Here is a 26,478-nt window from a genome sequence, read left to right on the forward strand (position 1 = left end):
GGCTGCTGTTGATAACAAGGGCATTTGCTAAATAGATGGTGTGTGTGCAACAATATACTGAAAGGTCAATTATATTGTGCAGCTTATCTCACCACCTGTAGTTATTTAGGTGAAAGCTCCAAAATGCTTGCCTAATATGTCTGTTTATCCAAAAGGAAGTATAGAGGGAGAGCTAGATAGATAGCATTGCATTACATTACATTACATGGCAATGCAATGCACAGTTGCTGAAGTTGAACCAAAATGAGCTTGTCATCTGGCTTCTGCAACTTTTAACATGAAAAATCCAATGAGGAGAAGAAAAGCAAAGCCAAAGAGTCCATCCCAAAATCCGACAAACAAGCAAAATGAACAAAAAGCATTGAATTCAATTCTTTCTGATTTTAGAAACTGCATTAAAGAAGGGGTGCACCGGTCCTGGAGATAATGCAATACCAGGTCAATGCGTGAAGTGGACAGAGCAAGCTCTTTTTCCATCTCCCTGTTCTAAAAATCCATTTAATATATGGTCCCCAGATAGGGGACGTATCAGATATTAAACTGATAAGAACAGATACTACACTTGATCTTAGCCAAAAGGCCGAGAAGCGATAACCAGAATTGGTTTCCGACTACGGTGCCACCGAAGGATTCTGAAAAGTCCATTTGTGGAGATGGCCACCTGGACTCCCGTTAAGAAGACATGCTGTCAACCTCTAGATCCCTCACATGCCTGCACTTTTCGGCTTGCTGCTGCTGCAATCCACGCGTTTTAGATCTGCATAACTCCACCTCTTTTAGCACAGTACCCTCAACCCCCGGCTGTTCCCACCCGCCTCAACACCGTTGGAAGGGAGGAGAACCAATTAAGGCGGGGGGGGGGGTGGAACGAGCAGCTGTCTACCCTTAGCAGGAGGGTTGCTGATTAATTACCTCTCCTGCTGCTGCTGCTGCTGGCTGTCCAGCAGCAGACTGAAGGTGGCTGCTGCTGTGCGCAGGTATATAAAGGCTCAGAGCCTATTATGACACGCGCAGCCAGCGTTCCATTGCCACATTCCGTCTACTGCAGGCGGGATACCTGGATGGCTGAATGTCACTGAGAAGCTCACAGAGACCGCCATAAGCAACAGTTTAAAAGAATGCCACAGACTAATCAACCAAACTTTTTGGGTTGGTTTCTCTTTTATAGTCTGCAGGCATTAAATGAAAGAAGTCAGTGTTCCAGCAGAGGGAGACAACGTTTCAGAAAAGGCATTGTAGCAAACCAAAAAAGAAATTTTAAGCGCAGCAGAGTAACCAGCTCACATACCTGTTAGCTCAGGTGAGTTTAAAAGGCTGCTGTTGATAACAAGGGCATTTGCTAAATAGATGGTGTGTGTGCAACAATATACTGAAAGGTCAATTATATTGTGCAGCTTATCTCACCACCTGTAGTTATTTAGGTGAAAGCTCCAAAATGCTTGCCTAATATGTCTGTTTATCCAAAAGGAAGTATAGAGGGAGAGCTAGATAGATAGCATTGCATTACATTACATTACATGGCAATGCAATGCACAGTTGCTGAAGTTGAACCAAAATGAGCATGTCATCTGGCTTCTGCAACTTTTAACATGAAAAATCCAATGAGGAGAAGAAAAGCAAAGCCAAAGAGTCCATCCCAAAATCCGACAAACAAGCAAAATGAACAAAAAGCATTGAATTCAATTCTTTCTGATTTTAGAAACTGCATTAAAGAAGGGGTACACCGGTCCTGGAGATACTTCAATACCAGGTCAATGCGTGGAGTGGACAGAGCAAGCTCTTTTTCCATCTCCCTGTTCTAAAAATCCATTTAATATATGGTCCCCAGATAGGGGACGTATCAGATATTAAACTGATAAGAACAGATACTACACTTGATCTTAGCCAAAAGGCCGAGAAGCGATAACCAGAATTGGTTTCCGACTACGGTGCCACCCAAGGATTCTGAAAAGTCCATTTGTGGAGATGGCCACCTGGACTCCCGTTAAGAAGACATGCTGTCAACCTCTAGATCCCTCACATGCCTGCACTTTTCGGCTTGCTGCTGCTGCAATCCACGCGTTTTAGATCTGCATAACTCCACCTCTTTTAGCACAGTACCCTCAACCCCCGGCTGTTCCCACCCGCCTCAACACCGTTGGAAGGGAGGAGAACCAATTAAGGCGGGGGGGGGTGGAACGAGCAGCTGTCTACCCTTAGCAGGAGGGTTGCTGATTAATTACCTCTCCTGCTGCTGCTGCTGCTGGCTGTCCAGCAGCAGACTGAAGGTGGCTGCTGCTGTGCGCAGGTATATAAAGGCTCAGAGCCTATTATGACACGCGCAGCCAGCGTTCCATTGCCACATTCCGTCTACTGCAGGTGGGATACCTGGATGGCTGAATGTCACTGAGAAGCTCACAGAGACCGCCATAAGCAACAGTTTAAAAGAATGCCACAGACTAATCAACCAAACTTTTTGGGTTGGTTTCTCTTTTATAGTCTGCAGGCATTAAATGAAAGAAGTCAGTGTTCCAGCAGAGGGAGACAACGTTTCAGAAAAGGCATTGTAGCAAACCAAAAAAGAAATTTTAAGCGCAGCAGAGTAACCAGCTCACATACCTGTTAGCTCAGGTGAGTTTAAAAGGCTGCTGTTGATAACAAGGGCATTTGCTAAATAGATGGTGTGTGTGCAACAATATACTGAAAGGTCAATTATATTGTGCAGCTTATCTCACCACCTGTAGTTATTTAGGTGAAAGCTCCAAAATGCTTGCCTAATATGTCTGTTTATCCAAAAGGAAGTATAGAGGGAGAGCTAGATAGATAGCATTGCATTACATTACATTACATGGCAATGCAATGCACAGTTGCTGAAGTTGAACCAAAATGAGCTTGTCATCTGGCTTCTGCAACTTTTAACATGAAAAATCCAATGAGGAGAAGAAAAGCAAAGCCAAAGAGTCCATCCCAAAATCCGACAAACAAGCAAAATGAACAAAAAGCATTGAATTCAATTCTTTCTGATTTTAGAAACTGCATTAAAGAAGGGGTGCACCGGTCCTGGAGATACTGCAATACCAGGTCAATGCGTGGAGTGGACAGAGCAAGCTCTTTTTGCATCTCCCTGTTCTAAAAATCCATTTAATATATGGTCCCCAGATAGGGGACGTATCAGATATTAAACTGATAAGAACAGATACTACACTTGATCTTAGCCAAAAGGCCGAGAAGCGATAACCAGAATTGGTTTCCGACTACGGTGCCACCCAAGGATTCTGAAAAGTCCATTTGTGGAGATGGCCACCTGGACTCCCGTTAAGAAGACATGCTGTCAACCTCTAGATCCCTCACATGCCTGCACTTTTCGGCTTGCTGCTGCTGCAATCCACGCGTTTTAGATCTGCATAACTCCACCTCTTTTAGCACAGTACCCTCAACCCCCGGCTGTTCCCACCCGCCTCAACACCGTTGGAAGGGAGGAGAACCAATTAAGGCGGGGGGGGGGGGTGGAACGAGCAGCTGTCTACCCTTAGCAGGAGGGTTGCTGATTAATTACCTCTCCTGCTGCTGCTGCTGCTGGCTGTCCAGCAGCAGACTGAAGGTGGCTGCTGCTGTGCGCAGGTATATAAAGGCTCAGAGCCTATTATGACACGCGCAGCCAGCGTTCCATTGCCACATTCCGTCTACTGCAGGCGGGATACCTGGATGGCTGAATGTCACTGAGAAGCTCACAGAGACCGCCATAAGCAACAGTTTAAAAGAATGCCACAGACTAATCAACCAAACTTTTTGGGTTGGTTTCTCTTTTATAGTCTGCAGGCATTAAATGAAAGAAGTCAGTGTTCCAGCAGAGGGAGACAACGTTTCAGAAAAGGCATTGTAGCAAACCAAAAAAGAAATTTTAAGCGCAGCAGAGTAACCAGCTCACATACCTGTTAGCTCAGGTGAGTTTAAAAGGCTGCTGTTGATAACAAGGGCATTTGCTAAATAGATGGTGTGTGTGCAACAATATACTGAAAGGTCAATTATATTGTGCAGCTTATCTCACCACCTGTAGTTATTTAGGTGAAAGCTCCAAAATGCTTGCCTAATATGTCTGTTTATCCAAAAGGAAGTATAGAGGGAGAGCTAGATAGATAGCATTGCATTACATTATATTACATGGCAATGCAATGCACAGTTGCTGAAGTTGAACCAAAATGAGCTTGTCATCTGGCTTCTGCAACTTTTAACATGAAAAATCCAATGAGGAGAAGAAAAGCAAAGCCAAAGAGTCCATCCCAAAATCCGACAAACAAGCAAAATGAACAAAAAGCATTGAATTCAATTCTTTCTGATTTTAGAAACTGCATTAAAGAAGGGGTGCACCGGTCCTGGAGATACTGCAATACCAGGTCAATGCGTGGAGTGGACAGAGCAAGCTCTTTTTCCATCTCCCTGTTCTAAAAATCCATTTAATATATGGTCCCCAGATAGGGGATGTATCAGATATTAAACTGATAAGAACAGATACTACACTTGATCTTAGCCAAAAGGCCGAGAAGCGATAACCAGAATTGGTTTCCGACTACGGTGCCACCCAAGGATTCTGAAAAGTCCATTTGTGGAGATGGCCTCCTGGACTCCCGTTAAGAAGACATGCTGTCAACCTCTAGATCCCTCACATGCCTGCACTTTTCGGCTTGCTGCTGCTGCAATCCACGCGTTTTAGATCTGCATAACTCCACCTCTTTTAGCACAGTACCCTCAACCCCCGGCTGTTCCCACCCGCCTCAACACCGTTGGAAGGGAGGAGAACCAATTAAGGCGGGGGGGGGGGTGGAACGAGCGGCTGTCTACCCTTAGCAGGAGGGTTGCTGATTAATTACCTCTCCTGCTGCTGCTGCTGCTGGCTGTCCAGCAGCAGACTGAAGGTGGCTGCTGCTGTGCGCAGGTATATAAAGGCTCAGAGCCTATTATGACACGCGCAGCCAGCGTTCCATTGCCACATTCCGTCTACTGCAGGCGGGATACCTGGATGGCTGAATGTCACTGAGAAGCTCACAGAGACCGCCATAAGCAACAGTTTAAAAGAATGCCACAGACTAATCAACCAAACTTTTTGGGTTGGTTTCTCTTTTATAGTCTGCAGGCATTAAATGAAAGAAGTCAGTGTTCCAGCAGAGGGAGACAACGTTTCAGAAAAGGCATTGTAGCAAACCAAAAAAGAAATTTTAAGCGCAGCAGAGTAACCAGCTCACATACCTGTTAGCTCAGGTGAGTTTAAAAGGCTGCTGTTGATAACAAGGGCATTTGCTAAATAGATGGTGTGTGTGCAACAATATACTGAAAGGTCAATTATATTGTGCAGCTTATCTCACCACCTGTAGTTATTTAGGTGAAAGCTCCAAAATGCTTGCCTAATATGTCTGTTTATCCAAAAGGAAGTATAGAGGGAGAGCTAGATAGATAGCATTGCATTACATTACATTACATGGCAATGCAATGCACAGTTGCTGAAGTTGAACCAAAATGAGCTTGTCATCTGGCTTCTGCAACTTTTAACATGAAAAATCCAATGAGGAGAAGAAAAGCAAAGCCAAAGAGTCCATCCCAAAATCCGACAAACAAGCAAAATGAACAAAAAGCATTGAATTCAATTCTTTCTGATTTTAGAAACTGCATTAAAGAAGGGGTGCACCGGTCCTGGAGATACTGCAATACCAGGTCAATGCGTGGAGTGGACAGAGCAAGCTCTTTTTCCATCTCCCTGTTCTAAAAATCCATTTAATATATGGTCCCCAGATAGGGGACGTATCAGATATTAAACTGATAAGAACAGATACTACACTTGATCTTAGCCAAAAGGCCGAGAAGCGATAACCAGAATTGGTTTCCGACTACGGTGCCACCCAAGGATTCTGAAAAGTCCATTTGTGGAGATGGCCACCTGGACTCCTGTTAAGAAGACATGCTGTCAACCTCTAGATCCCTCACATGCCTGCACTTTTCGGCTTGCTGCTGCTGCAATCCACGCGTTTTAGATCTGCATAACTCCACCTCTTTTAGCACAGTACCCTCAACCCCCGGCTGTTCCCACCCGCCTCAACACCGTTGGAAGGGAGGAGAACCAATTAAGGCGGGGGGGGGGGTGGAACGAGCAGCTGTCTACCCTTAGCAGGAGGGTTGCTGATTAATTACCTCTCCTGCTGCTGCTGCTGCTGGCTGTCCAGCAGCAGACTGAAGGTGGCTGCTGCTGTGCGCAGGTATATAAAGGCTCAGAGCCTATTATGACACGCGCAGCCAGCGTTCCATTGCCACATTCCGTCTACTGCAGGCGGGATACCTGGATGGCTGAATGTCACTGAGAAGCTCACAGAGACCGCCATAAGCAACAGTTTAAAAGAATGCCACAGACTAATCAACCAAACTTTTTGGGTTGGTTTCTCTTTTATAGTCTGCAGGCATTAAATGAAAGAAGTCAGTGTTTCAGCAGAGGGAGACAACGTTTCAGAAAAGGCATTGTAGCAAACCAAAAAAGAAATTTTAAGCGCAGCAGAGTAACCAGCTCACATACCTGTTAGCTCAGGTGAGTTTAAAAGGCTGCTGTTGATAACAAGGGCATTTGCTAAATAGATGGTGTGTGTGCAACAATATACTGAAAGGTCAATTATATTGTGCAGCTTATCTCACCACCTGTAGTTATTTAGGTGAAAGCTCCAAAATGCTTGCCTAATATGTCTGTTTATCCAAAAGGAAGTATAGAGGGAGAGCTAGATAGATAGCATTGCATTACATTACATTACATGGCAATGTAATGCACAGTTGCTGAAGTTGAACCAAAATGAGCTTGTCATCTGGCTTCTGCAACTTTTAACATGAAAAATCCAATGAGGAGAAGAAAAGCAAAGCCAAAGAGTCCATCCCAAAATCCGACAAACAAGCAAAATGAACAAAAAGCATTGAATTCAATTCTTTCTGATTTTAGAAACTGCATTAAAGAAGGGGTGCACCGGTCCTGGAGATACTGCAATACCAGGTCAATGCGTGGAGTGGACAGAGCAAGCTCTTTTTCCATCTCCCTGTTCTAAAAATCCATTTAATATATGGTCCCCAGATAGGGGACGTATCAGATATTAAACTGATAGGAACAGATACTACACTTGATCTTAGCCAAAAGGCCGAGAAGCGATAACCAGAATTGGTTTCCGACTACGGTGCCACCCAAGGATTCTGAAAAGTCCATTTGTGGAGATGGCCACCTGGACTCCCGTTAAGAAGACATGCTGTCAACCTCTAGATCCCTCACATGCCTGCACTTTTCGGCTTGCTGCTGCTGCAATCCACACGTTTTAGATCTGCATAACTCCACCTCTTTTAGCACAGTACCCTCAACCCCCGGCTGTTCCCACCCGCCTCAACACCGTTGGAAGGGAGGAGAACCAATTAAGGCGGGGGGGGGGTGGAACGAGCAGCTGTCTACCCTTAGCAGGAGGGTTGCTGATTAATTACCTCTCCTGCTGCTGCTGCTGCTGGCTGTCCAGCAGCAGACTGAAGGTGGCTGCTGCTGTGCGCAGGTATATAAAGGCTCAGAGCCTATTATGACACGCGCAGCCAGCGCTCCATTTCCACATTCCGTCTACTGCAGGCGGGATACCTGGATGGCTGAATGTCAATGAGAAGCTCGCAGAGACCGCCATAAGCAACAGTTTAAAAGAATGCCACAGACTAATCAACCAAACTTTTTGGGTTGGTTTCTCTTTTATAGTCTGCAGGCATTAAATGAAAGAAGTCAGTGTTCCAGCAGAGGGAGACAACGTTTCAGAAAAGGCATTGTAGCAAACCAAAAAAGAAATTTTAAGCGCAGCAGAGTAACCAGCTCACATACCTGTTAGCTCAGGTGAGTTTAAAAGGCTGCTGTTGATAACAAGGGCATTTGCTAAATAGATGGTGTGTGTGCAACAATATACTGAAAGGTCAATTATATTGTGCAGCTTATCTCACCACCTGTAGTTATTTAGGTGAAAGCTCCAAAATGCTTGCCTAATATGTCTGTTTATCCAAAAGGAAGTATAGAGGGAGAGCTAGATAGATAGCATTGCATTACATTACATTACATGGCAATGCAATGCACAGTTGCTGAAGTTGAACCAAAATGAGCTTGTCATCTGGCTTCTGCAACTTTTAACATGAAAAATCCAATGAGGAGAAGAAAAGCAAAGCCAAAGAGTCCATCCCAAAATCCGACAAACAAGCAAAATGAACAAAAAGCATTGAATTCAATTCTTTCTGATTTTAGAAACTGCATTAAAGAAGGGGTGCACCGGTCCTGGAGATACTGCAATACCAGGTCAATGCGTTGAGTGGACAGAGCAAGCTCTTTTTCCATCTCCCTGTTCTAAAAATCCATTTAATATATGGTCCCCAGATAGGGGACGTATCAGATATTAAACTGATAAGAACAGATACTACACTTGATCTTAGCCAAAAGGCCGAGAAGCGATAACCAGAATTGGTTTCCGACTACGGTGCCACCCAAGGATTCTGAAAAGTCCATTTGTGGAGATGGCCACCTGGACTCCCGTTAAGAAGACATGCTGTCAACCTCTAGATCCCTCACATGCCTGCACTTTTCGGCTTGCTGCTGCTGCAATCCACGCGTTTTAGATCTGCATAACTCCACCTCTTTTAGCACAGTACCCTCAACCCCCGGCTGTTCCCTCCCGCCTCAACACCGTTGGAAGGGAGGAGAACCAATTAAGGCGGGGGGGGGGGTGGAACGAGCAGCTGTCTACCCTTAGCAGGAGGGTTGCTGATTAATTACCTCTCCTGCTGCTGCTGCTGCTGGCTGTCCAGCAGCAGACTGAAGGTGGCTGCTGCTGTGCGCAGGTATATAAAGGCTCAGAGCCTATTATGACACGCGCAGCCAGCGTTCCATTGCCACATTCCGTCTACTGCAGGCGGGATACCTGGATGGCTGAATGTCACTGAGAAGCTCACAGAGACCGCCATAAGCAACAGTTTAAAAGAATGCCACAGACTAATCAACCAAACTTTTTGGGTTGGTTTCTCTTTTATAGTCTGCAGGCATTAAATGAAAGAAGTCAGTGTTCCAGCAGAGGGAGACAACGTTTCAGAAAAGGCATTGTAGCAAACCAAAAAAGAAATTTTAAGCGCAGCAGAGTAACCAGCTCACATACCTGTTAGCTCAGGTGAGTTTAAAAGGCTGCTGTTGATAACAAGGGCATTTGCTAAATAGATGGTGTGTGTGCAACAATATACTGAAAGGTCAATTATATTGTGCAGCTTATCTCACCACCTGTAGTTATTTAGGTGAAAGCTCCAAAATGCTTGCCTAATATGTCTGTTTATCCAAAAGGAAGTATAGAGGGAGAGCTAGATAGATAGCATTGCATTACATTACATTACATGGCAATGCAATGCACAGTTGCTGAAGTTGAACCAAAATGAGCTTGTCATCTGGCTTCTGCAACTTTTAACATGAAAAATCCAATGAGGAGAAGAAAAGCAAAGCCAAAGAGTCCATCCCAAAATCCGACAAACAAGCAAAATGAACAAAAAGCATTGAATTCAATTCTTTCTGATTTTAGAAACTGCATTAAAGAAGGGGTGCACCGGTCCTGGAGATACTGCAATACCAGGTCAATGCGTGGAGTGGACAGAGCAAGCTCTTTTTCCATCTCCCTGTTCTAAAAATCCATTTAATATATGGTCCCCAGATAGGGGACGTATCAGATATTAAACTGATAAGAACAGATTTTTTTTTTTTTTTTTCGAAAGCCCGAATTCGTGTACAAAACCCGAGTGCGCTTAAAAAAGTGACAAGTGCCACAAAAAAAGTGCACTAGGATGCTGGTCTTCTTGGAACCCTCTCCAAAAGGAGAAGGGTCCCCCAAACCATTCCCCGTCCCTCCGAGCCAAAAGGCCACAGCGAGGCACAGGGACAAAAAGCCACCTCCAGCCGAAGCCAGAGGCGACCCAATCTTACCCCCAGCACCTGCCCGAGTTCTCACCCGAGCAAGACACTGGGAGCCAAAGACTGTGCTCCCCTCCCGGAAGAGGGGAGCCAACAACGCTCTCCTCCCAAAAGAGGAGAGCCAGGGGGGTTCAGGGGGGAGCGGAACCTGATGGCCACACACTCCCCCCCTAGACCTGCCAAGAGAGGAACCCGTAAGGGAACCGCATCCTGACAAAATCCTAGTAGGACGTGACACACGTGAATAAGTGGACACACAGTGACAAAGAAATTAAATAAATAGTGAAGGTTTCACAGTATAATACTGCCCGGACCTTCGACCGGGAATTGAAAAATTCCCCATCCTAAGGCCAGAAGGCCCGGAATAAGGGTGTGTGCGAAGAAAGAAAATTTGAAGTGCTTGTGCAAATGTGCCATAAACTCAAGTGGGGTTCCCAATCCCAGTGAGTTAAGGCACCCCAGGGTCACCACTCCTGGGGCACTTCACACTTCGGGCTTTCGATCTTCCCCGGCCCAATGGCGTCGATCCTGGGGGGCCATGCTTTCCACCAGATGACTATATTTGCCACCTGGCGTACTAACAAGCGCCTAAACCCCAGTGTGCATAATGTATCAATCTACTAGGGCGGCCAACATCCAAAACCGCCTTTTCGAAAGATACTACACTTGATCTTAGCCAAAAGGCCGAGAAGCGATAACCAGAATTGGTTTCCGACTACGGTGCCACCCAAGGATTCTGAAAAGTCCATTTGTGGAGATGGCCACCTGGACTCCCGTTAAGAAGACATGCTGTCAACCTCTAGATCCCTCACATGCCTGCACTTTTCGGCTTGCTGCTGCTGCAATCCACGCGTTTTAGATCTGCATAACTCCACCTCTTTTAGCACAGTACCCTCAACCCCCGGCTGTTCCCACCCGCCTCAACACCGTTGGAAGGGAGGAGAACCAATTAAGGCGGGGGGGGGGGGTGGAACGAGCAGCTGTCTACCCTTAGCAGGAGGGTTGCTGATTAATTACCTCTCCTGCTGCTGCTGCTGCTGGCTGTCCAGCAGCAGACTGAAGGTGGCTGCTGCTGTGCGCAGGTATATAAAGGCTCAGAGCCTATTATGACACGCGCAGCCAGCGTTCCATTGCCACATTCCGTCTACTGCAGGCGGGATACCTGGATGGCTGAATGTCACTGAGAAGCTCACAGAGACCGCCATAAGCAACAGTTTAAAAGAATGCCACAGACTAATCAACCAAACTTTTTGGGTTGGTTTCTCTTTTATAGTCTGCAGGCATTAAATGAAAGAAGTCAGTGTTCCAGCAGAGGGAGACAACGTTTCAGAAAAGGCATTGTAGCAAACCAAAAAAGAAATTTTAAGCGCAGCAGAGTAACCAGCTCACATACCTGTTAGCTCAGGTGAGTTTAAAAGGCTGCTGTTGATAACAAGGGCATTTGCTAAATAGATGGTGTGTGTGCAACAATATACTGAAAGGTCAATTATATTGTGCAGCTTATCTCACCACCTGTAGTTATTTAGGTGAAAGCTCCAAAATGCTTGCCTAATATGTCTGTTTATCCAAAAGGAAGTATAGAGGGAGAGCTAGATAGATAGCATTGCATTACATTACATTACATGGCAATGCAATGCACAGTTGCTGAAGTTGAACCAAAATGAGCTTGTCATCTGGCTTCTGCAACTTTTAACATGAAAAATCCAATGAGGAGAAGAAAAGCAAAGCCAAAGAGTCCATCCCAAAATCCGACAAACAAGCAAAATGAACAAAAAGCATTGAATTCAATTCTTTCTGATTTTAGAAACTGCATTAAAGAAGGGGTGCACCGGTCCTGGAGATACGGCAATACCAGGTCAATGCGTGGAGTGGACAGAGCAAGCTCTTTTTCCATCTCCCTGTTCTAAAAATCCATTTAATATATGGTCCCCAGATAGGGGACGTATCAGATATTAAACTGATAAGAACAGATACTACACTTGATCTTAGCCAAAAGGCCGAGAAGCGATAACCAGAATTGGTTTCCGACTACGGTGCCACCCAAGGATTCTGAAAAGTCCATTTGTGGAGATGGCCACCTGGACTCCCGTTAAGAAGACATGCTGTCAACCTCTAGATCCCTCACATGCCTGCACTTTTCGGCTTGCTGCTGCTGCAATCCACGCGTTTTAGATCTGCATAACTCCACCTCTTTTAGCACAGTACCCTCAACCCCCGGCTGTTCCCACCCGCCTCAACACCGTTGGAAGGGAGGAGAACCAATTAAGGCGGGGGGGGGGGGTGGAACGAGCAGCTGTCTACCCTTAGCAGGAGGGTTGCTGATTAATTACCTCTCCTGCTGCTGCTGCTGCTGGCTGTCCAGCAGCAGACTGAAGGTGGCTGCTGCTGTGCGCAGGTATATAAAGGCTCAGAGCCTATTATGACACGCGCAGCCAGCGTTCCATTGCCACATTCCGTCTACTGCAGGCGGGATACCTGGATGGCTGAATGTCACTGAGAAGCTCACAGAGACCGCCATAAGCAACAGTTTAAAAGAATGCCACAGACTAATCAACCAAACTTTTTGGGTTGGTTTCTCTTTTATAGTCTGCAGGCATTAAATGAAAGAAGTCAGTGTTCCAGCAGAGGGAGACAACGTTTCAGAAAAGGCATTGTAGCAAACCAAAAAAGAAATTTTAAGCGCAGCAGAGTAACCAGCTCACATACCTGTTAGCTCAGGTGAGTTTAAAAGGCTGCTGTTGATAACAAGGGCATTTGCTAAATAGATGGTGTGTGTGCAACAATATACTGAAAGGTCAATTATATTGTGCAGCTTATCTCACCACCTGTAGTTATTTAGGTGAAAGCTCCAAAATGCTTGCCTAATATGTCTGTTTATCCAAAAGGAAGTATAGAGGGAGAGCTAGATAGATAGCATTGCATTACATTGCATTACATGGCAATGCAATGCACAGTTGCTGAAGTTGAACCAAAATGAGCTTGTCATCTGGCTTCTGCAACTTTTAACATGAAAAATCCAATGAGGAGAAGAAAAGCAAAGCCAAAGAGTCCATCCCAAAATCCGACAAACAAGCAAAATGAACAAAAAGCATTGAATTCAATTCTTTCTGATTTTAGAAACTGCATTAAAGAAGGGGTGCACCGGTCCTGGAGATACTGCAATACCAGGTCAATGCGTGGAGTGGACAGAGCAAGCTCTTTTTCCATCTCCCTGTTCTAAAAATCCATTTAATATATGGTCCCCAGATAGGGGACGTATCAGATATTAAACTGATAAGAACAGATTTTTTTGATTGAATATATCTTTTATTAGCACAAAAAATAAGTTAACAGACAGTGTACAGTGCCGCAGCCCAGTACACACAGAATTCTACATCATATTTACATAGCATGAGGATACGACGCACTAACTAGACACATCACACCCCTATGCTACACAAAACACTCAATCTGAAAGAAAAAGCATGTCAATCAATACAGTACGACGAACCGTGATAAGGGATGGGGATTGGGAAAAAGGGGATGGGGAGGGGAAAATCACAGGCCCGAAGCTTTATTGAAAGACAAGACACATAAGGGGAGAGGGGGAGGAGGGGTTTAGTCCTCATCCTCGTCCTCCGGACCGTCCACGAAGGAATAGTCTCTGAGCAGGCTGTGGATCAGCCTGCGGCAGTCCTGGATGGACATCCTCTCCCTCCTCAAGATGAGCCGGTTCCTGGCGAACTGATAAGAACAGATTTTTGATTGAAGCTGCATCCAAGGCACTGAAAAATGTGACCGAAGTCACACCAAAACAGCGCACGAGGGGAGGATTCATGTGGACCCTTCCCGGAGGAGAGGGTCCCCAATAAACCATCCCCATCCCTCCGAGCCAGAAGGCCACAGCGAGGGTCAGGGATCTCCGATGCTCTCCCTAGCCGAAGCCGGAGAAGAGCCGTTTTCGTGCTCCCAGCTTCCATCTAGGCTGCCACCCTAGTGGAGCTGGAGCCTGTGTTGGTTTCTCAGCCCAAAGCTGACCGGACCTCCGACCGGGTTTATAAAAATTCCCCTTCCTAGCCCGGAGGCCAGGAATAGGGGGGGTTGCTCAGAAAGTATGATTGGCAAAGGTGCGGCGTGCTACGAAGCCAAGTCTTTCTGGGGTTCCCAGTCCCAGTAAGCTTGGACTCCCACCAGGGCGCCTACTCCTGGGGCACATTGCTCCAAAGCCCTCACACTTACCCAGCCTAGTGACTTCGATCCTGGAGGGCCATGTTTTCCATCAGATAACTCTATGAGCCACCTGGCGTACTAACAAGTGCACCAAACCAGTGTGTAATATGCATCAATTTACTAGGGCAGCCCAAGGACAAAACTGCCTTTTCAAAAGATACTACACTTGATCTTAGCCAAAAGGCCGAGAAGCGATAACCAGAATTGGTTTCCGACTACGGTGCCACCCAAGGATTCTGAAAAGTCCATTTGTGGAGATGGCCACCTGGACTCCCGTTAAGAAGACATGCTGTCAACCTCTAGATCCCTCACATGCCTGCACTTTTCGGCTTGCTGCTGCTGCAATCCACGCGTTTTAGATCTGCATAACTCCACCTCTTTTAGCACAGTACCCTCAACCCCCGGCTGTTCCCACCCGCCTCAACACCGTTGGAAGGGAGGAGAACCAATTAAGGCGGGGGGGGGGGGGGTGGAACGAGCAGCTGTCTACCCTTAGCAGGAGGGTTGCTGATTAATTACCTCTCCTGCTGCTGCTGCTGCTGGCTGTCCAGCAGCAGACTGAAGGTGGCTGCTGCTGTGCGCAGGTATATAAAGGCTCAGAGCCTATTATGACACGCGCAGCCAGCGTTCCATTGCCACATTCCGTCTACTGCAGGCGGGATACCTGGATGGCTGAATGTCACTGAGAAGCTCACAGAGACCGCCATAAGCAACAGTTTAAAAGAATGCCACAGACTAATCAACCAAACTTTTTGGGTTGGTTTCTCTTTTATAGTCTGCAGGCATTAAATGAAAGAAGTCAGTGTTCCAGCAGAGGGAGACAACGTTTCAGAAAAGGCATTGTAGCAAACCAAAAAAGAAATTTTAAGCGCAGCAGAGTAACCAGCTCACATACCTGTTAGCTCAGGTGAGTTTAAAAGGCTGCTGTTGATAACAAGGGCATTTGCTAAATAGATGGTGTGTGTGCAACAATATACTGAAAGGTCAATTATATTGTGCAGCTTATCTCACCACCTGTAGTTATTTAGGTGAAAGCTCCAAAATGCTTGCCTAATATGTCTGTTTATCCAAAAGGAAGTATAGAGGGAGAGCTAGATAGATAGCATTGCATTACATTACATTACATGGCAATGCAATGCACAGTTGCTGAAGTTGAACCAAAATGAGCTTGTCATCTGGCTTCTGCAACTTTTAACATGAAAAATCCAATGAGGAGAAGAAAAGCAAAGCCAAAGAGTCCATCCCAAAATCCGACAAACAAGCAAAATGAACAAAAAGCATTGAATTCAATTCTTTCTGATTTTAGAAACTGCATTAAAGAAGGGGTGCACCGGTCCTGGAGATACTGCAATACCAGGTCAATGCGTGGAGTGGACAGAGCAAGCTCTTTTTCCATCTCCCTGTTCTAAAAATCCATTTAATATATGGTCCCCAGATAGGGGACGTATCAGATATTAAACTGATAAGAACAGATTTTTTGATTGAAGCTGCATCCAAGGCACTGAAAAATGTGACCGAAGTCACACCAAAACAGCGCACGAGGCGAGGATTCATGTGGACCCTTCCCGGAGGAGAGGGTCCCCAATAAACCATCCCCATCCCTCCGAGCCAGAAGGCCACAGCGAGGGTCAGGGATCTCCGATGCTCTCCCTAGCCGAAGCCGGAGAAGAGCCGTTTTCGTGCTCCCAGCTTCCATCTAGGCTGCCACCCTAGTGGAGCTGGAGCCTGTGTTGGTTTCTCAGCCCAAAGCTGACCGGACCTCCGACCGGGTTTATAAAAATTCCCCTTCCTAGCCCGGAGGCCAGGAATAGGGGGGGTTGCTCAGAAAGTATGATTGGCAAAGGTGCGGCGTGCTACGAAGCCAAGTCTTTCTGGGGTTCCCAGTCCCAGTAAGCTTGGACTCCCACCAGGGCGCCTACTCCTGGGGCACATTGCTCCAAAGCCCTCACACTTACCCAGCCTAGTGACTTCGATCCTGGAGGGCCATGTTTTCCATCAGATAACTCTATGAGCCACCTGGCGTACTAACAAGTGCACCAAACCAGTGTGTAATATGCATCAATTTACTAGGGCAGCCCAAGGACAAAACTGCCTTTTCAAAAGATACTACACTTGATCTTAGCCAAAAGGCCGAGAAGCGATAACCAGAATTGGTTTCCGACTACGGTGCCACCCAAGGATTCTGAAAAGTCCATTTGTGGAGATGGCCACCTGGACTCCCGTTAAGAAGACATGCTGTCAACCTCTAGATCCCTCACATGCCTGCACTTTTCGGCTTGCTGCTGCTGCAATCCACGCGTTTTAGATCTGCATAACTCCACCTCTTTTAGCACAGTACCCTCAACCCCCGGCTGTTCCCACCCGCCTCAACACCGTTGGAAGGGAGGAGAACCAATTAAGGCGGGGGGGGGGTGGAACGAGCAGCTGTCTACCCTTAGCAGGAGGGTTGCTGATTAATTAGCTCTCCTGCTGCTGCTGCTGCTGGCTGTCCAGCAGCAGACTGAAGGTTGCTGCTGCTGTGCGCAGGTATATAAAGGCTCAGAGCCTATTATGACACGCGCAGCCAGCGTTCCATTGCCACATTCCGTCTACTGCAGGCGGGATACCTGGATGGCTGAATGTCACTGAGAAGCTCACAGAGACCGCCATAAGCAACAGTTTAAAAGAATGCCACAGACTAATCAACCAAACTTTTTGGGTTGGTTTCTCTTTTATAGTCTGCAGGCATTAAATGAAAGAAGTCAGTGTTCCAGCAGAGGGAGACAACGTTTCAGAAAAGGCATTGTAGCAAACCAAAAAAGAAATTTTAAGCGCAGCAGAGTAACCAGCTCACATACCTGTTAGCTCAGGTGAGTTTAAAAGGCTGCTGTTGATAACAAGGGCATTTGCTAAATAGATGGTGTGTGTGCAACAATATACTGAAAGGTCAATTATATTGTGCAGCTTATCTCACCACCTGTAGTTATTTAGGTGAAAGCTCCAAAATGCTTGCCTAATATGTCTGTTTATCCAAAAGGAAGTATAGAGGGAGAGCTAGATAGATAGCATTGCATTACATTACATTACATGGCAATGCAATGCACAGTTGCTGAAGTTGAACCAAAATGAGCTTGTCATCTGGCTTCTGCAACTTTTAACATGAAAAATCCAATGAGGAGAAGAAAAGCAAAGCCAAAGAGTCCATCCCAAAATCCGACAAACAAGCAAAATGAACAAAAAGCATTGAATTCAATTCTTTCTGATTTTAGAAACTGCATTAAAGAAGGGGTGCACCGGTCCTGGAGATACTGCAATACCAGGTCAATGCGTGGAGTGGACAGAGCAAGCTCTTTTTCCATCTCCCTGTTCTAAAAATCCATTTAATATATGGTCCCCAGATAGGGGACGTATCAGATATTAAACTGATAAGAACAGATACTACACTTGATCTTAGCCAAAAGGCCGAGAAGCGATAACCAGAATTGGTTTCCGACTACGGTGCCACCCAAGGATTCTGAAAAGTCCATTTGTGGAGATGGCCACCTGGACTCCCGTTAAGAAGACATGCTGTCAACCTCTAGATCCCTCACATGCCTGCACTTTTCGGCTTGCTGCTGCTGCAATCCACGCGTTTTAGATCTGCATAACTCCACCTCTTTTAGCACAGTACCCTCAACCCCCGGCTGTTCCCACCCGCCTCAACACCGTTGGAAGGGAGGAGAACCAATTAAGGCGGGGGGGGGGTTGGAACGAGCAGCTGTCTACCCTTAGCAGGAGGGTTGCTGATTAATTACCTCTCCTGCTGCTGCTGCTGCTGGCTGTCCAGCAGCAGACTGAAGGTGGCTGCTGCTGTGCGCAGGTATATAAAGGCTCAGAGCCTATTATGACACGCGCAGCCAGCGTTCCATTGCCACATTCCGTCTACTGCAGGCGGGATACCTGGATGGCTGAATGTCACTGAGAAGCTCACAGAGACCGCCATAAGCAACAGTTTAAAAGAATGCCACAGACTAATCAACCAAACTTTTTGGGTTGGTTTCTCTTTTATAGTCTGCAGGCATTAAATGAAAGAAGTCAGTGTTCCAGCAGAGGGAGACAACGTTTCAGAAAAGGCATTGTAGCAAACCAAAAAAGAAATTTTAAGCGCAGCAGAGTAACCAGCTCACATACCTGTTAGCTCAGGTGAGTTTAAAAGGCTGCTGTTGATAACAAGGGCATTTGCTAAATAGATGGTGTGTGTGCAACAATATACTGAAAGGTCAATTATATTGTGCAGCTTATCTCACCACCTGTAGTTATTTAGGTGAAAGCTCCAAAATGCTTGCCTAATATGTCTGTTTATCCAAAAGGAAGTATAGAGGGAGAGCTAGATAGATAGCATTGCATTACATTACATTACATGGCAATGCAATGCACAGTTGCTGAAGTTGAACCAAAATGAGCTTGTCATCTGGCTTCTGCAACTTTTAACATGAAAAATCCAATGAGGAGAAGAAAAGCAAAGCCAAAGAGTCCATCCCAAAATCCGACAAACAAGCAAAATGAACAAAAAGCATTGAATTCAATTCTTTCTGATTTTAGAAACTGCATTAAAGAAGGGGTGCACCGGTCCTGGAGATACTGCAATACCAGGTCAATGCGTGGAGTGGACAGAGCAAGCTCTTTTTCCATCTCCCTGTTCTAAAAATCCATTTAATATATGGTCCCCAGATAGGGGACGTATCAGATATTAAACTGATAAGAACAGATACTACACTTAATCTTAGCCAAAAGGCCGAGAAGCGATAACCAGAATTGGTTTCCGACTACGGTGCCACCCAAGGATTCTGAAAAGTCCATTTGTGGAGATGGCCACCTGGACTCCCGTTAAGAAGACATGCTGTCAACCTCTAGATCCCTCACATGCCTGCACTTTTCGGCTTGCTGCTGCTGCAATCCACGCGTTTTAGATCTGCATAACTCCACCTCTTTTAGCACAGTACCCTCAACCCCCGGCTGTTCCCACCCGCCTCAACACCGTTGGAAGGGAGGAGAACCAATTAAGGCGGGGGGGGGGGTGGAACGAGCAGCTGTCTACCCTTAGCAGGAGGGTTGCTGATTAATTACCTCTCCTGCTGCTGCTGCTGCTGGCTGTCCAGCAGCAGACTGAAGGTGGCTGCTGCTGTGCGCAGGTATATAAAGGCTCAGAGCCTATTATGACACGCGCAGCCAGCGTTCCATTGCCACATTCCGTCTACTGCAGGCGGGATACCTGGATGGCTGAATGTCACTGAGAAGCTCACAGAGACCGCCATAAGCAACAGTTTAAAAGAATGCCACAGACTAATCAACCAAACTTTTTGGGTTGGTTTCTCTTTTATAGTCTGCAGGCATTAAATGAAAGAAGTCAGTGTTCCAGCAGAGGGAGACAACGTTTCAGAAAAGGCATTGTAGCAAACCAAAAAAGAAATTTTAAGCGCAGCAGAGTAACCAGCTCACATACCTGTTAGCTCAGGTGAGTTTAAAAGGCTGCTGTTGATAACAAGGGCATTTGCTAAATAGATGGTGTGTGTGCAACAATATACTGAAAGGTCAATTATATTGTGCAGCTTATCTCACCACCTGTAGTTATTTAGGTGAAAGCTCCAAAATGCTTGCCTAATATGTCTGTTTATCCAAAAGGAAGTATAGAGGGAGAGCTAGATAGATAGCATTGCATTACATTACATCACATGGCAATGCAATGCACAGTTGCTGAAGTTGAACCAAAATGAGCTTGTCATCTGGCTTCTGCAACTTTTAACATGAAAAATCCAATGAGGAGAAGAAAAGCAAAGCCAAAGAGTCCATCCCAAAATCCGACAAACAAGCAAAATGAACAAAAAGCATTGAATTCAATTCTTTCTGATTTTAGAAACTGCATTAAAGAAGGGGTGCACCGGTCCTGGAGATACTGCAATACCAGGTCAATGCGTGGAGTGGACAGAGCAAGCTCTTTTTCCATCTCCCTGTTCTAAAAATCCATTTAATATATGGTCCCCAGATAGGGGACGTATCAGATATTAAACTGATAAGAACAGATTTTTTTATTGAAGCTGCATCCAAGGCACTGAAAAATGTGACCGAAGTCACACCAAAACAGCGCACGAGGCGAGGATTCATGTGGACCCTTCCCGGAGGAGAGGGTCCCCAATAAACCATCCCCATCCCTCCGAGCCAGAAGGCCACAGCGAGGGTCAGGGATCTCCGATGCTCTCCCTAGCCGAAGCCGGAGAAGAGCCGTTTTCGTGCTCCCAGCTTCCATCTAGGCTGCCACCCTAGTGGAGCTGGAGCCTGTGTTGGTTTCTCAGCCCAAAGCTGACCGGACCTCCGACCGGGTTTATAAAAATTCCCCTTCCTAGCCCGGAGGCCAGGAATAGGGGGGGTTGCTCAGAAAGTATGATTGGCAAAGGTGCGGCGTGCTACGAAGCCAAGTCTTTCTGGGGTTATCAGTCCCAGTAAGCTTGGACTCCCACCAGGGCGCCTACTCCTGGGGCACATTGCTCCAAAGCCCTCACACTTACCCAGCCTAGTGACTTCGATCCTGGAGAGCCATGTTTTCCATCAGATAACTCTATGAGCCACCTGGCGTACTAACAAGTGCACCAAACCAGTGTGTAATATGCATCAATTTACTAGGGCAGCCCAAGGACAAAACTGCCTTTTCAAAAGATACTACACTTGATCTTAGCCAAAAGGCCGAGAAGCGATAACCAGAATTGGTTTCCGACTACGGTGCCACCCAAGGATTCTGAAAAGTCCATTTGTGGAGATGGCCACCTGGACTCCCGTTAAGAAGACATGCTGTCAACCTCTAGATCCCTCACATGCCTGCACTTTTCGGCTTGCTGCTGCTGCAATCCACGCGTTTTAGATCTGCATAACTCCACCTCTTTTAGCACAGTACCCTCAACCCCCGGCTGTTCCCACCCGCCTCAACACCGTTGGAAGGGAGGAGAACCAATTAAGGCGGGGGGGGGGGGTGGAACGAGCAGCTGTCTACCCTTAGCAGGAGGGTTGCTGATTAATTACCTCTCCTGCTGCTGCTGCTGCTGGCTGTCCAGCAGCAGACTGAAGGTTGCTGCTGTTGTGCGCAGGTATATAAAGGCTCAGAGCCTATTATGACACGCGCAGCCAGCGTTCCATTGCCACATTCCGTCTACTGCAGGCGGGATACCTGGATGGCTGAATGTCACTGAGAAGCTCACAGAGACCGCCATAAGCAACAGTTTAAAAGAATGCCACAGACTAATCAACCAAACTTTTTGGGTTGGTTTCTCTTTTATAGTCTGCAGGCATTAAATGAAAGAAGTCAGTGTTCCAGCAGAGGGAGACAACGTTTCAGAAAAGGCATTGTAGCAAACCAAAAAAGAAATTTTAAGCGCAGCAGAGTAACCAGCTCACATACCTGTTAGCTCAGGTGAGTTTAAAAGGCTGCTGTTGATAACAAGGGCATTTGCTAAATAGATGGTGTGTGTGCAACAATATACTGAAAGGTCAATTATATTGTGCAGCTTATCTCACCACCTGTAGTTATTTAGGTGAAAGCTCCAAAATGCTTGCCTAATATGTCTGTTTATCCAAAAGGAAGTATAGAGGGAGAGCTAGATAGATAGCATTGTATTACATTACATTACATGGCAATGCAATGCACAGTTGCTGAAGTTGAACCAAAATGAGCTTGTCATCTGGCTTCTGCAACTTTTAACATGAAAAATCCAATGAGGAGAAGAAAAGCAAAGCCAAAGAGTCCATCCCAAAATCCGACAAACAAGCAAAATGAACAAAAAGCATTGAATTCAATTCTTTCTGATTTTAGAAACTGCATTAAAGAAGGGGTGCACCGGTCCTGGAGATACTGCAATACCAGGTCAATGCGTGGAGTGGACAGAGCAAGCTCTTTTTCCATCTCCCTGTTCTAAAAATCCATTTAATATATGGTCCCCAGATAGGGGACGTATCAGATATTAAACTGATAAGAACAGATACTACACTTGATCTTAGCCAAAAGGCCGAGAAGCGATAACCAGAATTGGTTTCCGACTACGGTGCCACCCAAGGATTCTGAAAAGTCCATTTGTGGAGATGGCCACCTGGACTCCCGTTAAGAAGACATGCTGTCAACCTCTAGATCCCTCACATGCCTGCACTTTTCGGCTTGCTGCTGCTGCAATCCACGCGTTTTAGATCTGCATAACTCCACCTCTTTTAGCACAGTACCCTCAACCCCCGGCTGTTCCCACCCGCCTCAACACCGTTGGAAGGGATGAGAACCAATTAAGGCGGGGGGGGGGTGGAACGAGCAGCTGTCTACCCTTAGCAGGAGGGTTGCTGATTAATTACCTCTCCTGCTGCTGCTGCTGCTGGCTGTCCAGCAGCAGACTGAAGGTGGCTGCTGCTGTGCGCAGGTATATAAAGGCTCAGAGCCTATTATGACACGCGCAGCCAGCGTTCCATTGCCACATTCCGTCTACTGCAGGCGGGATACCTGGATGGCTGAATGTCACTGAGAAGCTCACAGAGACCGCCATAAGCAACAGTTTAAAAGAATGCCACAGACTAATCAACCAAACTTTTTGGGTTGGTTTCTCTTATAGTCTGCAGGCATTAAATGAAAGAAGTCAGTGTTCCAGCAGAGGGAGACAACGTTTCAGAAAAGGCATTGTAGCAAACCAAAAAAGAAATTTTAAGCGCAGCAGAGTAACCAGCTCACATACCTGTTAGCTCAGGTGAGTTTAAAAGGCTGCTGTTGATAACAAGGGCATTTGCTAAATAGATGGTGTGTGTGCAACAATATACTGAAAGGTCAATTATATTGTGCAGCTTATCTCACCACCTGTAGTTATTTAGGTGAAAGCTCCAAAATGCTTGCCTAATATGTCTGTTTATCCAAAAGGAAGTATAGAGGGAGAGCTAGATAGATAGCATTGCATTACATTACATTACATGGCAATGCAATGCACAGTTGCTGAAGTTGAACCAAAATGAGCTTGTCATCTGGCTTCTGCAACTTTTAACATGAAAAATCCAATGAGGAGAAGAAAAGCAAAGCCAAAGAGTCCATCCCAAAATCCGACAAACAAGCAAAATGAACAAAAAGCATTGAATTCAATTCTTTCTGATTTTAGAAACTGCATTAAAGAAGGGGTGCACCGGTCCTGGAGATACTGCAATACCAGGTCAATGCGTGGAGTGGACAGAGCAAGCTCTTTTTCCATCTCCCTGTTGTAAAAATCCATTTAATATATGGTCCCCAGATAGGGGACGTATCAGATATTAAGCTGATAAGAACAGATACTACACTTGATCTTAGCCAAAAGGCCGAGAAGCGATAACCAGAATTGGTTTCCGACTACGGTGCCACCCAAGGATTCTGAAAAGTCCATTTGTGGAGATGGCCACCTGGACTCCCGTTAAGAAGACATGCTGTCAACCTCTAGATCCCTCACATGCCTGCACTTTTCGGCTTGCTGCTGCTGCAATCCACGCGTTTTAGATCTGCATAACTCCACCTCTTTTAGCACAGTACCCTCAACCCCCGGCTGTTCCCACCCGCCTCAACACCGTTGGAAGGGAGGAGAACCAATTAAGGCGGGGGGGGGGGGGGGGGTGGAACGAGCAGCTGTCTACCCTTAGCAGGAGGGTTGCTGATTAATTACCTCTCCTGCTGCTGCTGGCTGTCCAGCAGCAGACTGAAGGTGGCTGCTGCTGTGCGCAGGTATATAAAGGCTCAGAGCCTATTATGACACGCGCAGCCAGCGTTCCATTGCCACATTCCGTCTACTGCAGGCGGGATACCTGGATGGCTGAATGTCACTGAGAAGCTCACAGAGACCGCCATAAGCAACAGTTTAAAAGAATGCCACAGACTAATCAACCAAACTTTTTGGGTTGGTTTCTCTTTTATAGTCTGCAGGCATTAAATGAAAGAAGTCAGTGTTCCAGCAGAGGGAGACAATGTTTCAGAAAAGGCATTGTAGCAAACCAAAAAAGAAATTTTAAGCGCAGCAGAGTAACCAGCTCACATACCTGTTAGCTCAGGTGAGTTTAAAAGGCTGCTGTTGATAACAAGGGCATTTGCTAAATAGATGGTGTGTGTGCAACAATATACTGAAAGGTCAATTATATTGTGCAGCTTATCTCACCACCTGTAGTTATTTAGGTGAAAGCTCCAAAATGCTTGCCTAATATGTCTGTTTATCCAAAAGGAAGTATAGAGGGAGAGCTAGATAGATAGCATTGCATTACATTACATTACATGGCAATGCAATGCACAGTTGCTGAAGTTGAACCAAAATGAGCTTGTCATCTGGCTTCTGCAACTTTTAACATGAAAAATCCAATGAGGAGAAGAAAAGCAAAGCCAAAGAGTCCATCCCAAAATCCGACAAACAAGCAAAATGAACAAAAAGCATTGAATTCAATTCTTTCTGATTTTAGAAACTGCATTAAAGAAGGGGTGCACCGGTCCTGGAGATACTGCAATATCAGGTCAATGCGTGGAGTGGACAGAGCAAGCTCTTTTTCCATCTCCCTGTTCTAAAAATCCATTTAATATATGGTCCCCAGATAGGGGACGTATCAGATATTAAACTGATAAGAACAGATACTACACTTGATCTTAGCCAAAAGGCCGAGAAGCGATAACCAGAATTGGTTTCCGACTACGGTGCCACCCAAGGATTCTGAAAAGTCCATTTGTGGAGATGGCCACCTGGACTCCCGTTAAGAAGACATGCTGTCAACCTCTAGATCCCTCACATGCCTGCACTTTTCGGCTTGCTGCTGCTGCAATCCACGCGTTTTGGATCTGCATAACTCCACCTCTTTTAGCACAGTACCCTCAACCCCCGGCTGTTGCCACCCGCCTCAACACCGTTGGAAGGGAGGAGAACCAATTAAGGCGGGGGGGGGGTGGAACGAGCAGCTGTCTACCCTTAGCAGGAGGGTTGCTGATTAATTACCTCTCCTGCTGCTGCTGCTGCTGGCTGTCCAGCAGCAGACTGAAGGTGGCTGCTGCTGTGCGCAGGTATATAAAGGCTCAGAGCCTATTATGACACGCGCAGCCAGCGTTCCATTGCCACATTCCGTCTACTGCAGGCGGGATACCTGGATGGCTGAATGTCACTGAGAAGCTCACAGAGACCGCCATAAGCAACAGTTTAAAAGAATGCCACAGACTAATCAACCAAACTTTTTGGGTTGGTTGCTCTTTTATAGTCTGCAGGCATTAAATGAAAGAAGTCAGTGTTCCAGCAGAGGGAGACAACGTTTCAGAAAAGGCATTGTAGCAAACCAAAAAAGAAATTTTAAGCGCAGCAGAGTAACCAGCTCACATACCTGTTAGCTCAGGTGAGTTTAAAAGGCTGCTGTTGATAACAAGGGCATTTGCTAAATAGATGGTGTGTGTGCAACAATATACTGAAAGGTCAATTATATTGTGCAGCTTATCTCACCACCTGTAGTTATTTAGGTGAAAGCTCCAAAATGCTTGCCTAATATGTCTGTTTATCCAAAAGGAAGTATAGAGGGAGAGCTAGATAGATAGCATTGCATTACATTACATTACATGGCAATGCAATGCACAGTTGCTGAAGTTGAACCAAAATGAGCTTGTCATCTGGCTTCTGCAACTTTTAACATGAAAAATCCAATGAGGAGAAGAAAAGCAAAGCCAAAGAGTCCATCCCAAAATCCGACAAACAAGCAAAATGAACAAAAAGCATTGAATTCAATTCTTTCTGATTTTAGAAACTGCATTAAAGAAGGGGTGCACCGGTCCTGGAGATACTGCAATACCAGGTCAATGCGTGGAGTGGACAGAGCAAGCTCTTTTTCCATCTCCCTGTTCTAAAAATCCATTTAATATATGGTCCCCAGATAGGGGACGTATCAGATATTAAACTGATAAGAACAGATTTTTTTTTTTTTATCGAAAGCCCGAATTCGTGTACAAAACCCGAGTGCGCTTAAAAAAGTGACAAATGCCACAAAAAAAGTGCACTAGGATGCTGGTCTTCTTGAAACCCTCTCCAAAAGGAGAAGGGTCCCCCAAACCATTTCCCGTCCCTCCGAGCCAAAAGGCCACAGCGAGGAACAGGGACAAAAAGCCACCTCCAGCCGAAGCCAGAGGCGACCCAATCTTACCCCCAGCACCTGCCCGAGTTCTCACCCGAGCAAGGCACTGGGAGCCAAAGACTGTGCTCCCCTCCCGGAAGAGGGGAGCCAACAACGCTCTCCTCCCGAAAGAGGAGAGCCAGGGGGGTTCAGGGGGGAGCGGAACCTGATGGCCACACACTCCCCCCCTAGACCTGCCA

General features: G+C 46.1%; 18 non-coding genes and 4 pseudogenes across 18 annotated transcripts; all 22 read right to left on the reverse strand.

Moving 5' to 3' along the window:
• Positions 1-401: 401 nt before the first annotated feature.
• On the reverse strand, positions 402-592 carry LOC141195857 (U2 spliceosomal RNA). The gene has a single exon (XR_012268431.1). It is a non-coding gene; the product is annotated as a U2 spliceosomal RNA (small nuclear RNA).
• Positions 593-1,713: 1,121 nt separating this feature from the next.
• Positions 1,714-1,904, reverse strand: LOC141196116 (U2 spliceosomal RNA). Its single transcript, XR_012268682.1, has one exon. It is a non-coding gene; the product is annotated as a U2 spliceosomal RNA (small nuclear RNA).
• A 1,119-nt stretch (positions 1,905-3,023) lies between these two features.
• LOC141195859 (U2 spliceosomal RNA) lies at positions 3,024-3,214 on the reverse strand. Its single transcript, XR_012268433.1, has one exon. It is a non-coding gene; the product is annotated as a U2 spliceosomal RNA (small nuclear RNA).
• Positions 3,215-4,336: 1,122 nt separating this feature from the next.
• Positions 4,337-4,527, reverse strand: LOC141195934 (U2 spliceosomal RNA). Its single transcript, XR_012268505.1, has one exon. It is a non-coding gene; the product is annotated as a U2 spliceosomal RNA (small nuclear RNA).
• Positions 4,528-5,648: 1,121 nt separating this feature from the next.
• LOC141195401 (U2 spliceosomal RNA) lies at positions 5,649-5,839 on the reverse strand. Its single transcript, XR_012267993.1, has one exon. It is a non-coding gene; the product is annotated as a U2 spliceosomal RNA (small nuclear RNA).
• A 1,121-nt stretch (positions 5,840-6,960) lies between these two features.
• LOC141196040 (U2 spliceosomal RNA) lies at positions 6,961-7,151 on the reverse strand. The gene has a single exon (XR_012268608.1). It is a non-coding gene; the product is annotated as a U2 spliceosomal RNA (small nuclear RNA).
• A 1,120-nt stretch (positions 7,152-8,271) lies between these two features.
• On the reverse strand, positions 8,272-8,462 carry LOC141196145 (U2 spliceosomal RNA). Its single transcript, XR_012268710.1, has one exon. It is a non-coding gene; the product is annotated as a U2 spliceosomal RNA (small nuclear RNA).
• A 1,121-nt stretch (positions 8,463-9,583) lies between these two features.
• LOC141196367 (U2 spliceosomal RNA) lies at positions 9,584-9,765 on the reverse strand. Its single transcript, XR_012268906.1, has one exon. It is a non-coding gene; the product is annotated as a U2 spliceosomal RNA (small nuclear RNA).
• Positions 9,766-10,559: 794 nt separating this feature from the next.
• LOC141196520 (U2 spliceosomal RNA) lies at positions 10,560-10,651 on the reverse strand (annotated as a pseudogene).
• A 1,122-nt stretch (positions 10,652-11,773) lies between these two features.
• On the reverse strand, positions 11,774-11,964 carry LOC141195981 (U2 spliceosomal RNA). The gene has a single exon (XR_012268551.1). It is a non-coding gene; the product is annotated as a U2 spliceosomal RNA (small nuclear RNA).
• A 1,122-nt stretch (positions 11,965-13,086) lies between these two features.
• Positions 13,087-13,280, reverse strand: LOC141196256 (U2 spliceosomal RNA). The gene has a single exon (XR_012268819.1). It is a non-coding gene; the product is annotated as a U2 spliceosomal RNA (small nuclear RNA).
• A 964-nt stretch (positions 13,281-14,244) lies between these two features.
• Positions 14,245-14,360, reverse strand: LOC141196473 (U2 spliceosomal RNA; annotated as a pseudogene).
• A 1,124-nt stretch (positions 14,361-15,484) lies between these two features.
• Positions 15,485-15,666, reverse strand: LOC141196216 (U2 spliceosomal RNA). The gene has a single exon (XR_012268780.1). It is a non-coding gene; the product is annotated as a U2 spliceosomal RNA (small nuclear RNA).
• A 524-nt stretch (positions 15,667-16,190) lies between these two features.
• LOC141196474 (U2 spliceosomal RNA) lies at positions 16,191-16,306 on the reverse strand (annotated as a pseudogene).
• Positions 16,307-17,426: 1,120 nt separating this feature from the next.
• Positions 17,427-17,617, reverse strand: LOC141195402 (U2 spliceosomal RNA). The gene has a single exon (XR_012267994.1). It is a non-coding gene; the product is annotated as a U2 spliceosomal RNA (small nuclear RNA).
• Positions 17,618-18,738: 1,121 nt separating this feature from the next.
• On the reverse strand, positions 18,739-18,929 carry LOC141196008 (U2 spliceosomal RNA). Its single transcript, XR_012268577.1, has one exon. It is a non-coding gene; the product is annotated as a U2 spliceosomal RNA (small nuclear RNA).
• Positions 18,930-20,050: 1,121 nt separating this feature from the next.
• On the reverse strand, positions 20,051-20,232 carry LOC141196276 (U2 spliceosomal RNA). Its single transcript, XR_012268837.1, has one exon. It is a non-coding gene; the product is annotated as a U2 spliceosomal RNA (small nuclear RNA).
• Positions 20,233-20,756: 524 nt separating this feature from the next.
• LOC141196475 (U2 spliceosomal RNA) lies at positions 20,757-20,872 on the reverse strand (annotated as a pseudogene).
• Positions 20,873-21,994: 1,122 nt separating this feature from the next.
• LOC141195403 (U2 spliceosomal RNA) lies at positions 21,995-22,185 on the reverse strand. The gene has a single exon (XR_012267995.1). It is a non-coding gene; the product is annotated as a U2 spliceosomal RNA (small nuclear RNA).
• A 1,118-nt stretch (positions 22,186-23,303) lies between these two features.
• LOC141195949 (U2 spliceosomal RNA) lies at positions 23,304-23,494 on the reverse strand. Its single transcript, XR_012268520.1, has one exon. It is a non-coding gene; the product is annotated as a U2 spliceosomal RNA (small nuclear RNA).
• A 1,121-nt stretch (positions 23,495-24,615) lies between these two features.
• On the reverse strand, positions 24,616-24,806 carry LOC141196063 (U2 spliceosomal RNA). The gene has a single exon (XR_012268630.1). It is a non-coding gene; the product is annotated as a U2 spliceosomal RNA (small nuclear RNA).
• A 1,120-nt stretch (positions 24,807-25,926) lies between these two features.
• LOC141196315 (U2 spliceosomal RNA) lies at positions 25,927-26,111 on the reverse strand. Its single transcript, XR_012268869.1, has one exon. It is a non-coding gene; the product is annotated as a U2 spliceosomal RNA (small nuclear RNA).
• Positions 26,112-26,478: the final 367 nt, after the last annotated feature.

This window comes from Phyllobates terribilis, unplaced genomic scaffold (assembly GCF_046119375.1).
Source record: "Phyllobates terribilis strain yellow unplaced genomic scaffold, ASM4611937v1 Scaffold_74__1_contigs__length_7073193, whole genome shotgun sequence".
Taxonomy (NCBI): Eukaryota; Metazoa; Chordata; class Amphibia; order Anura; family Dendrobatidae; genus Phyllobates; species Phyllobates terribilis.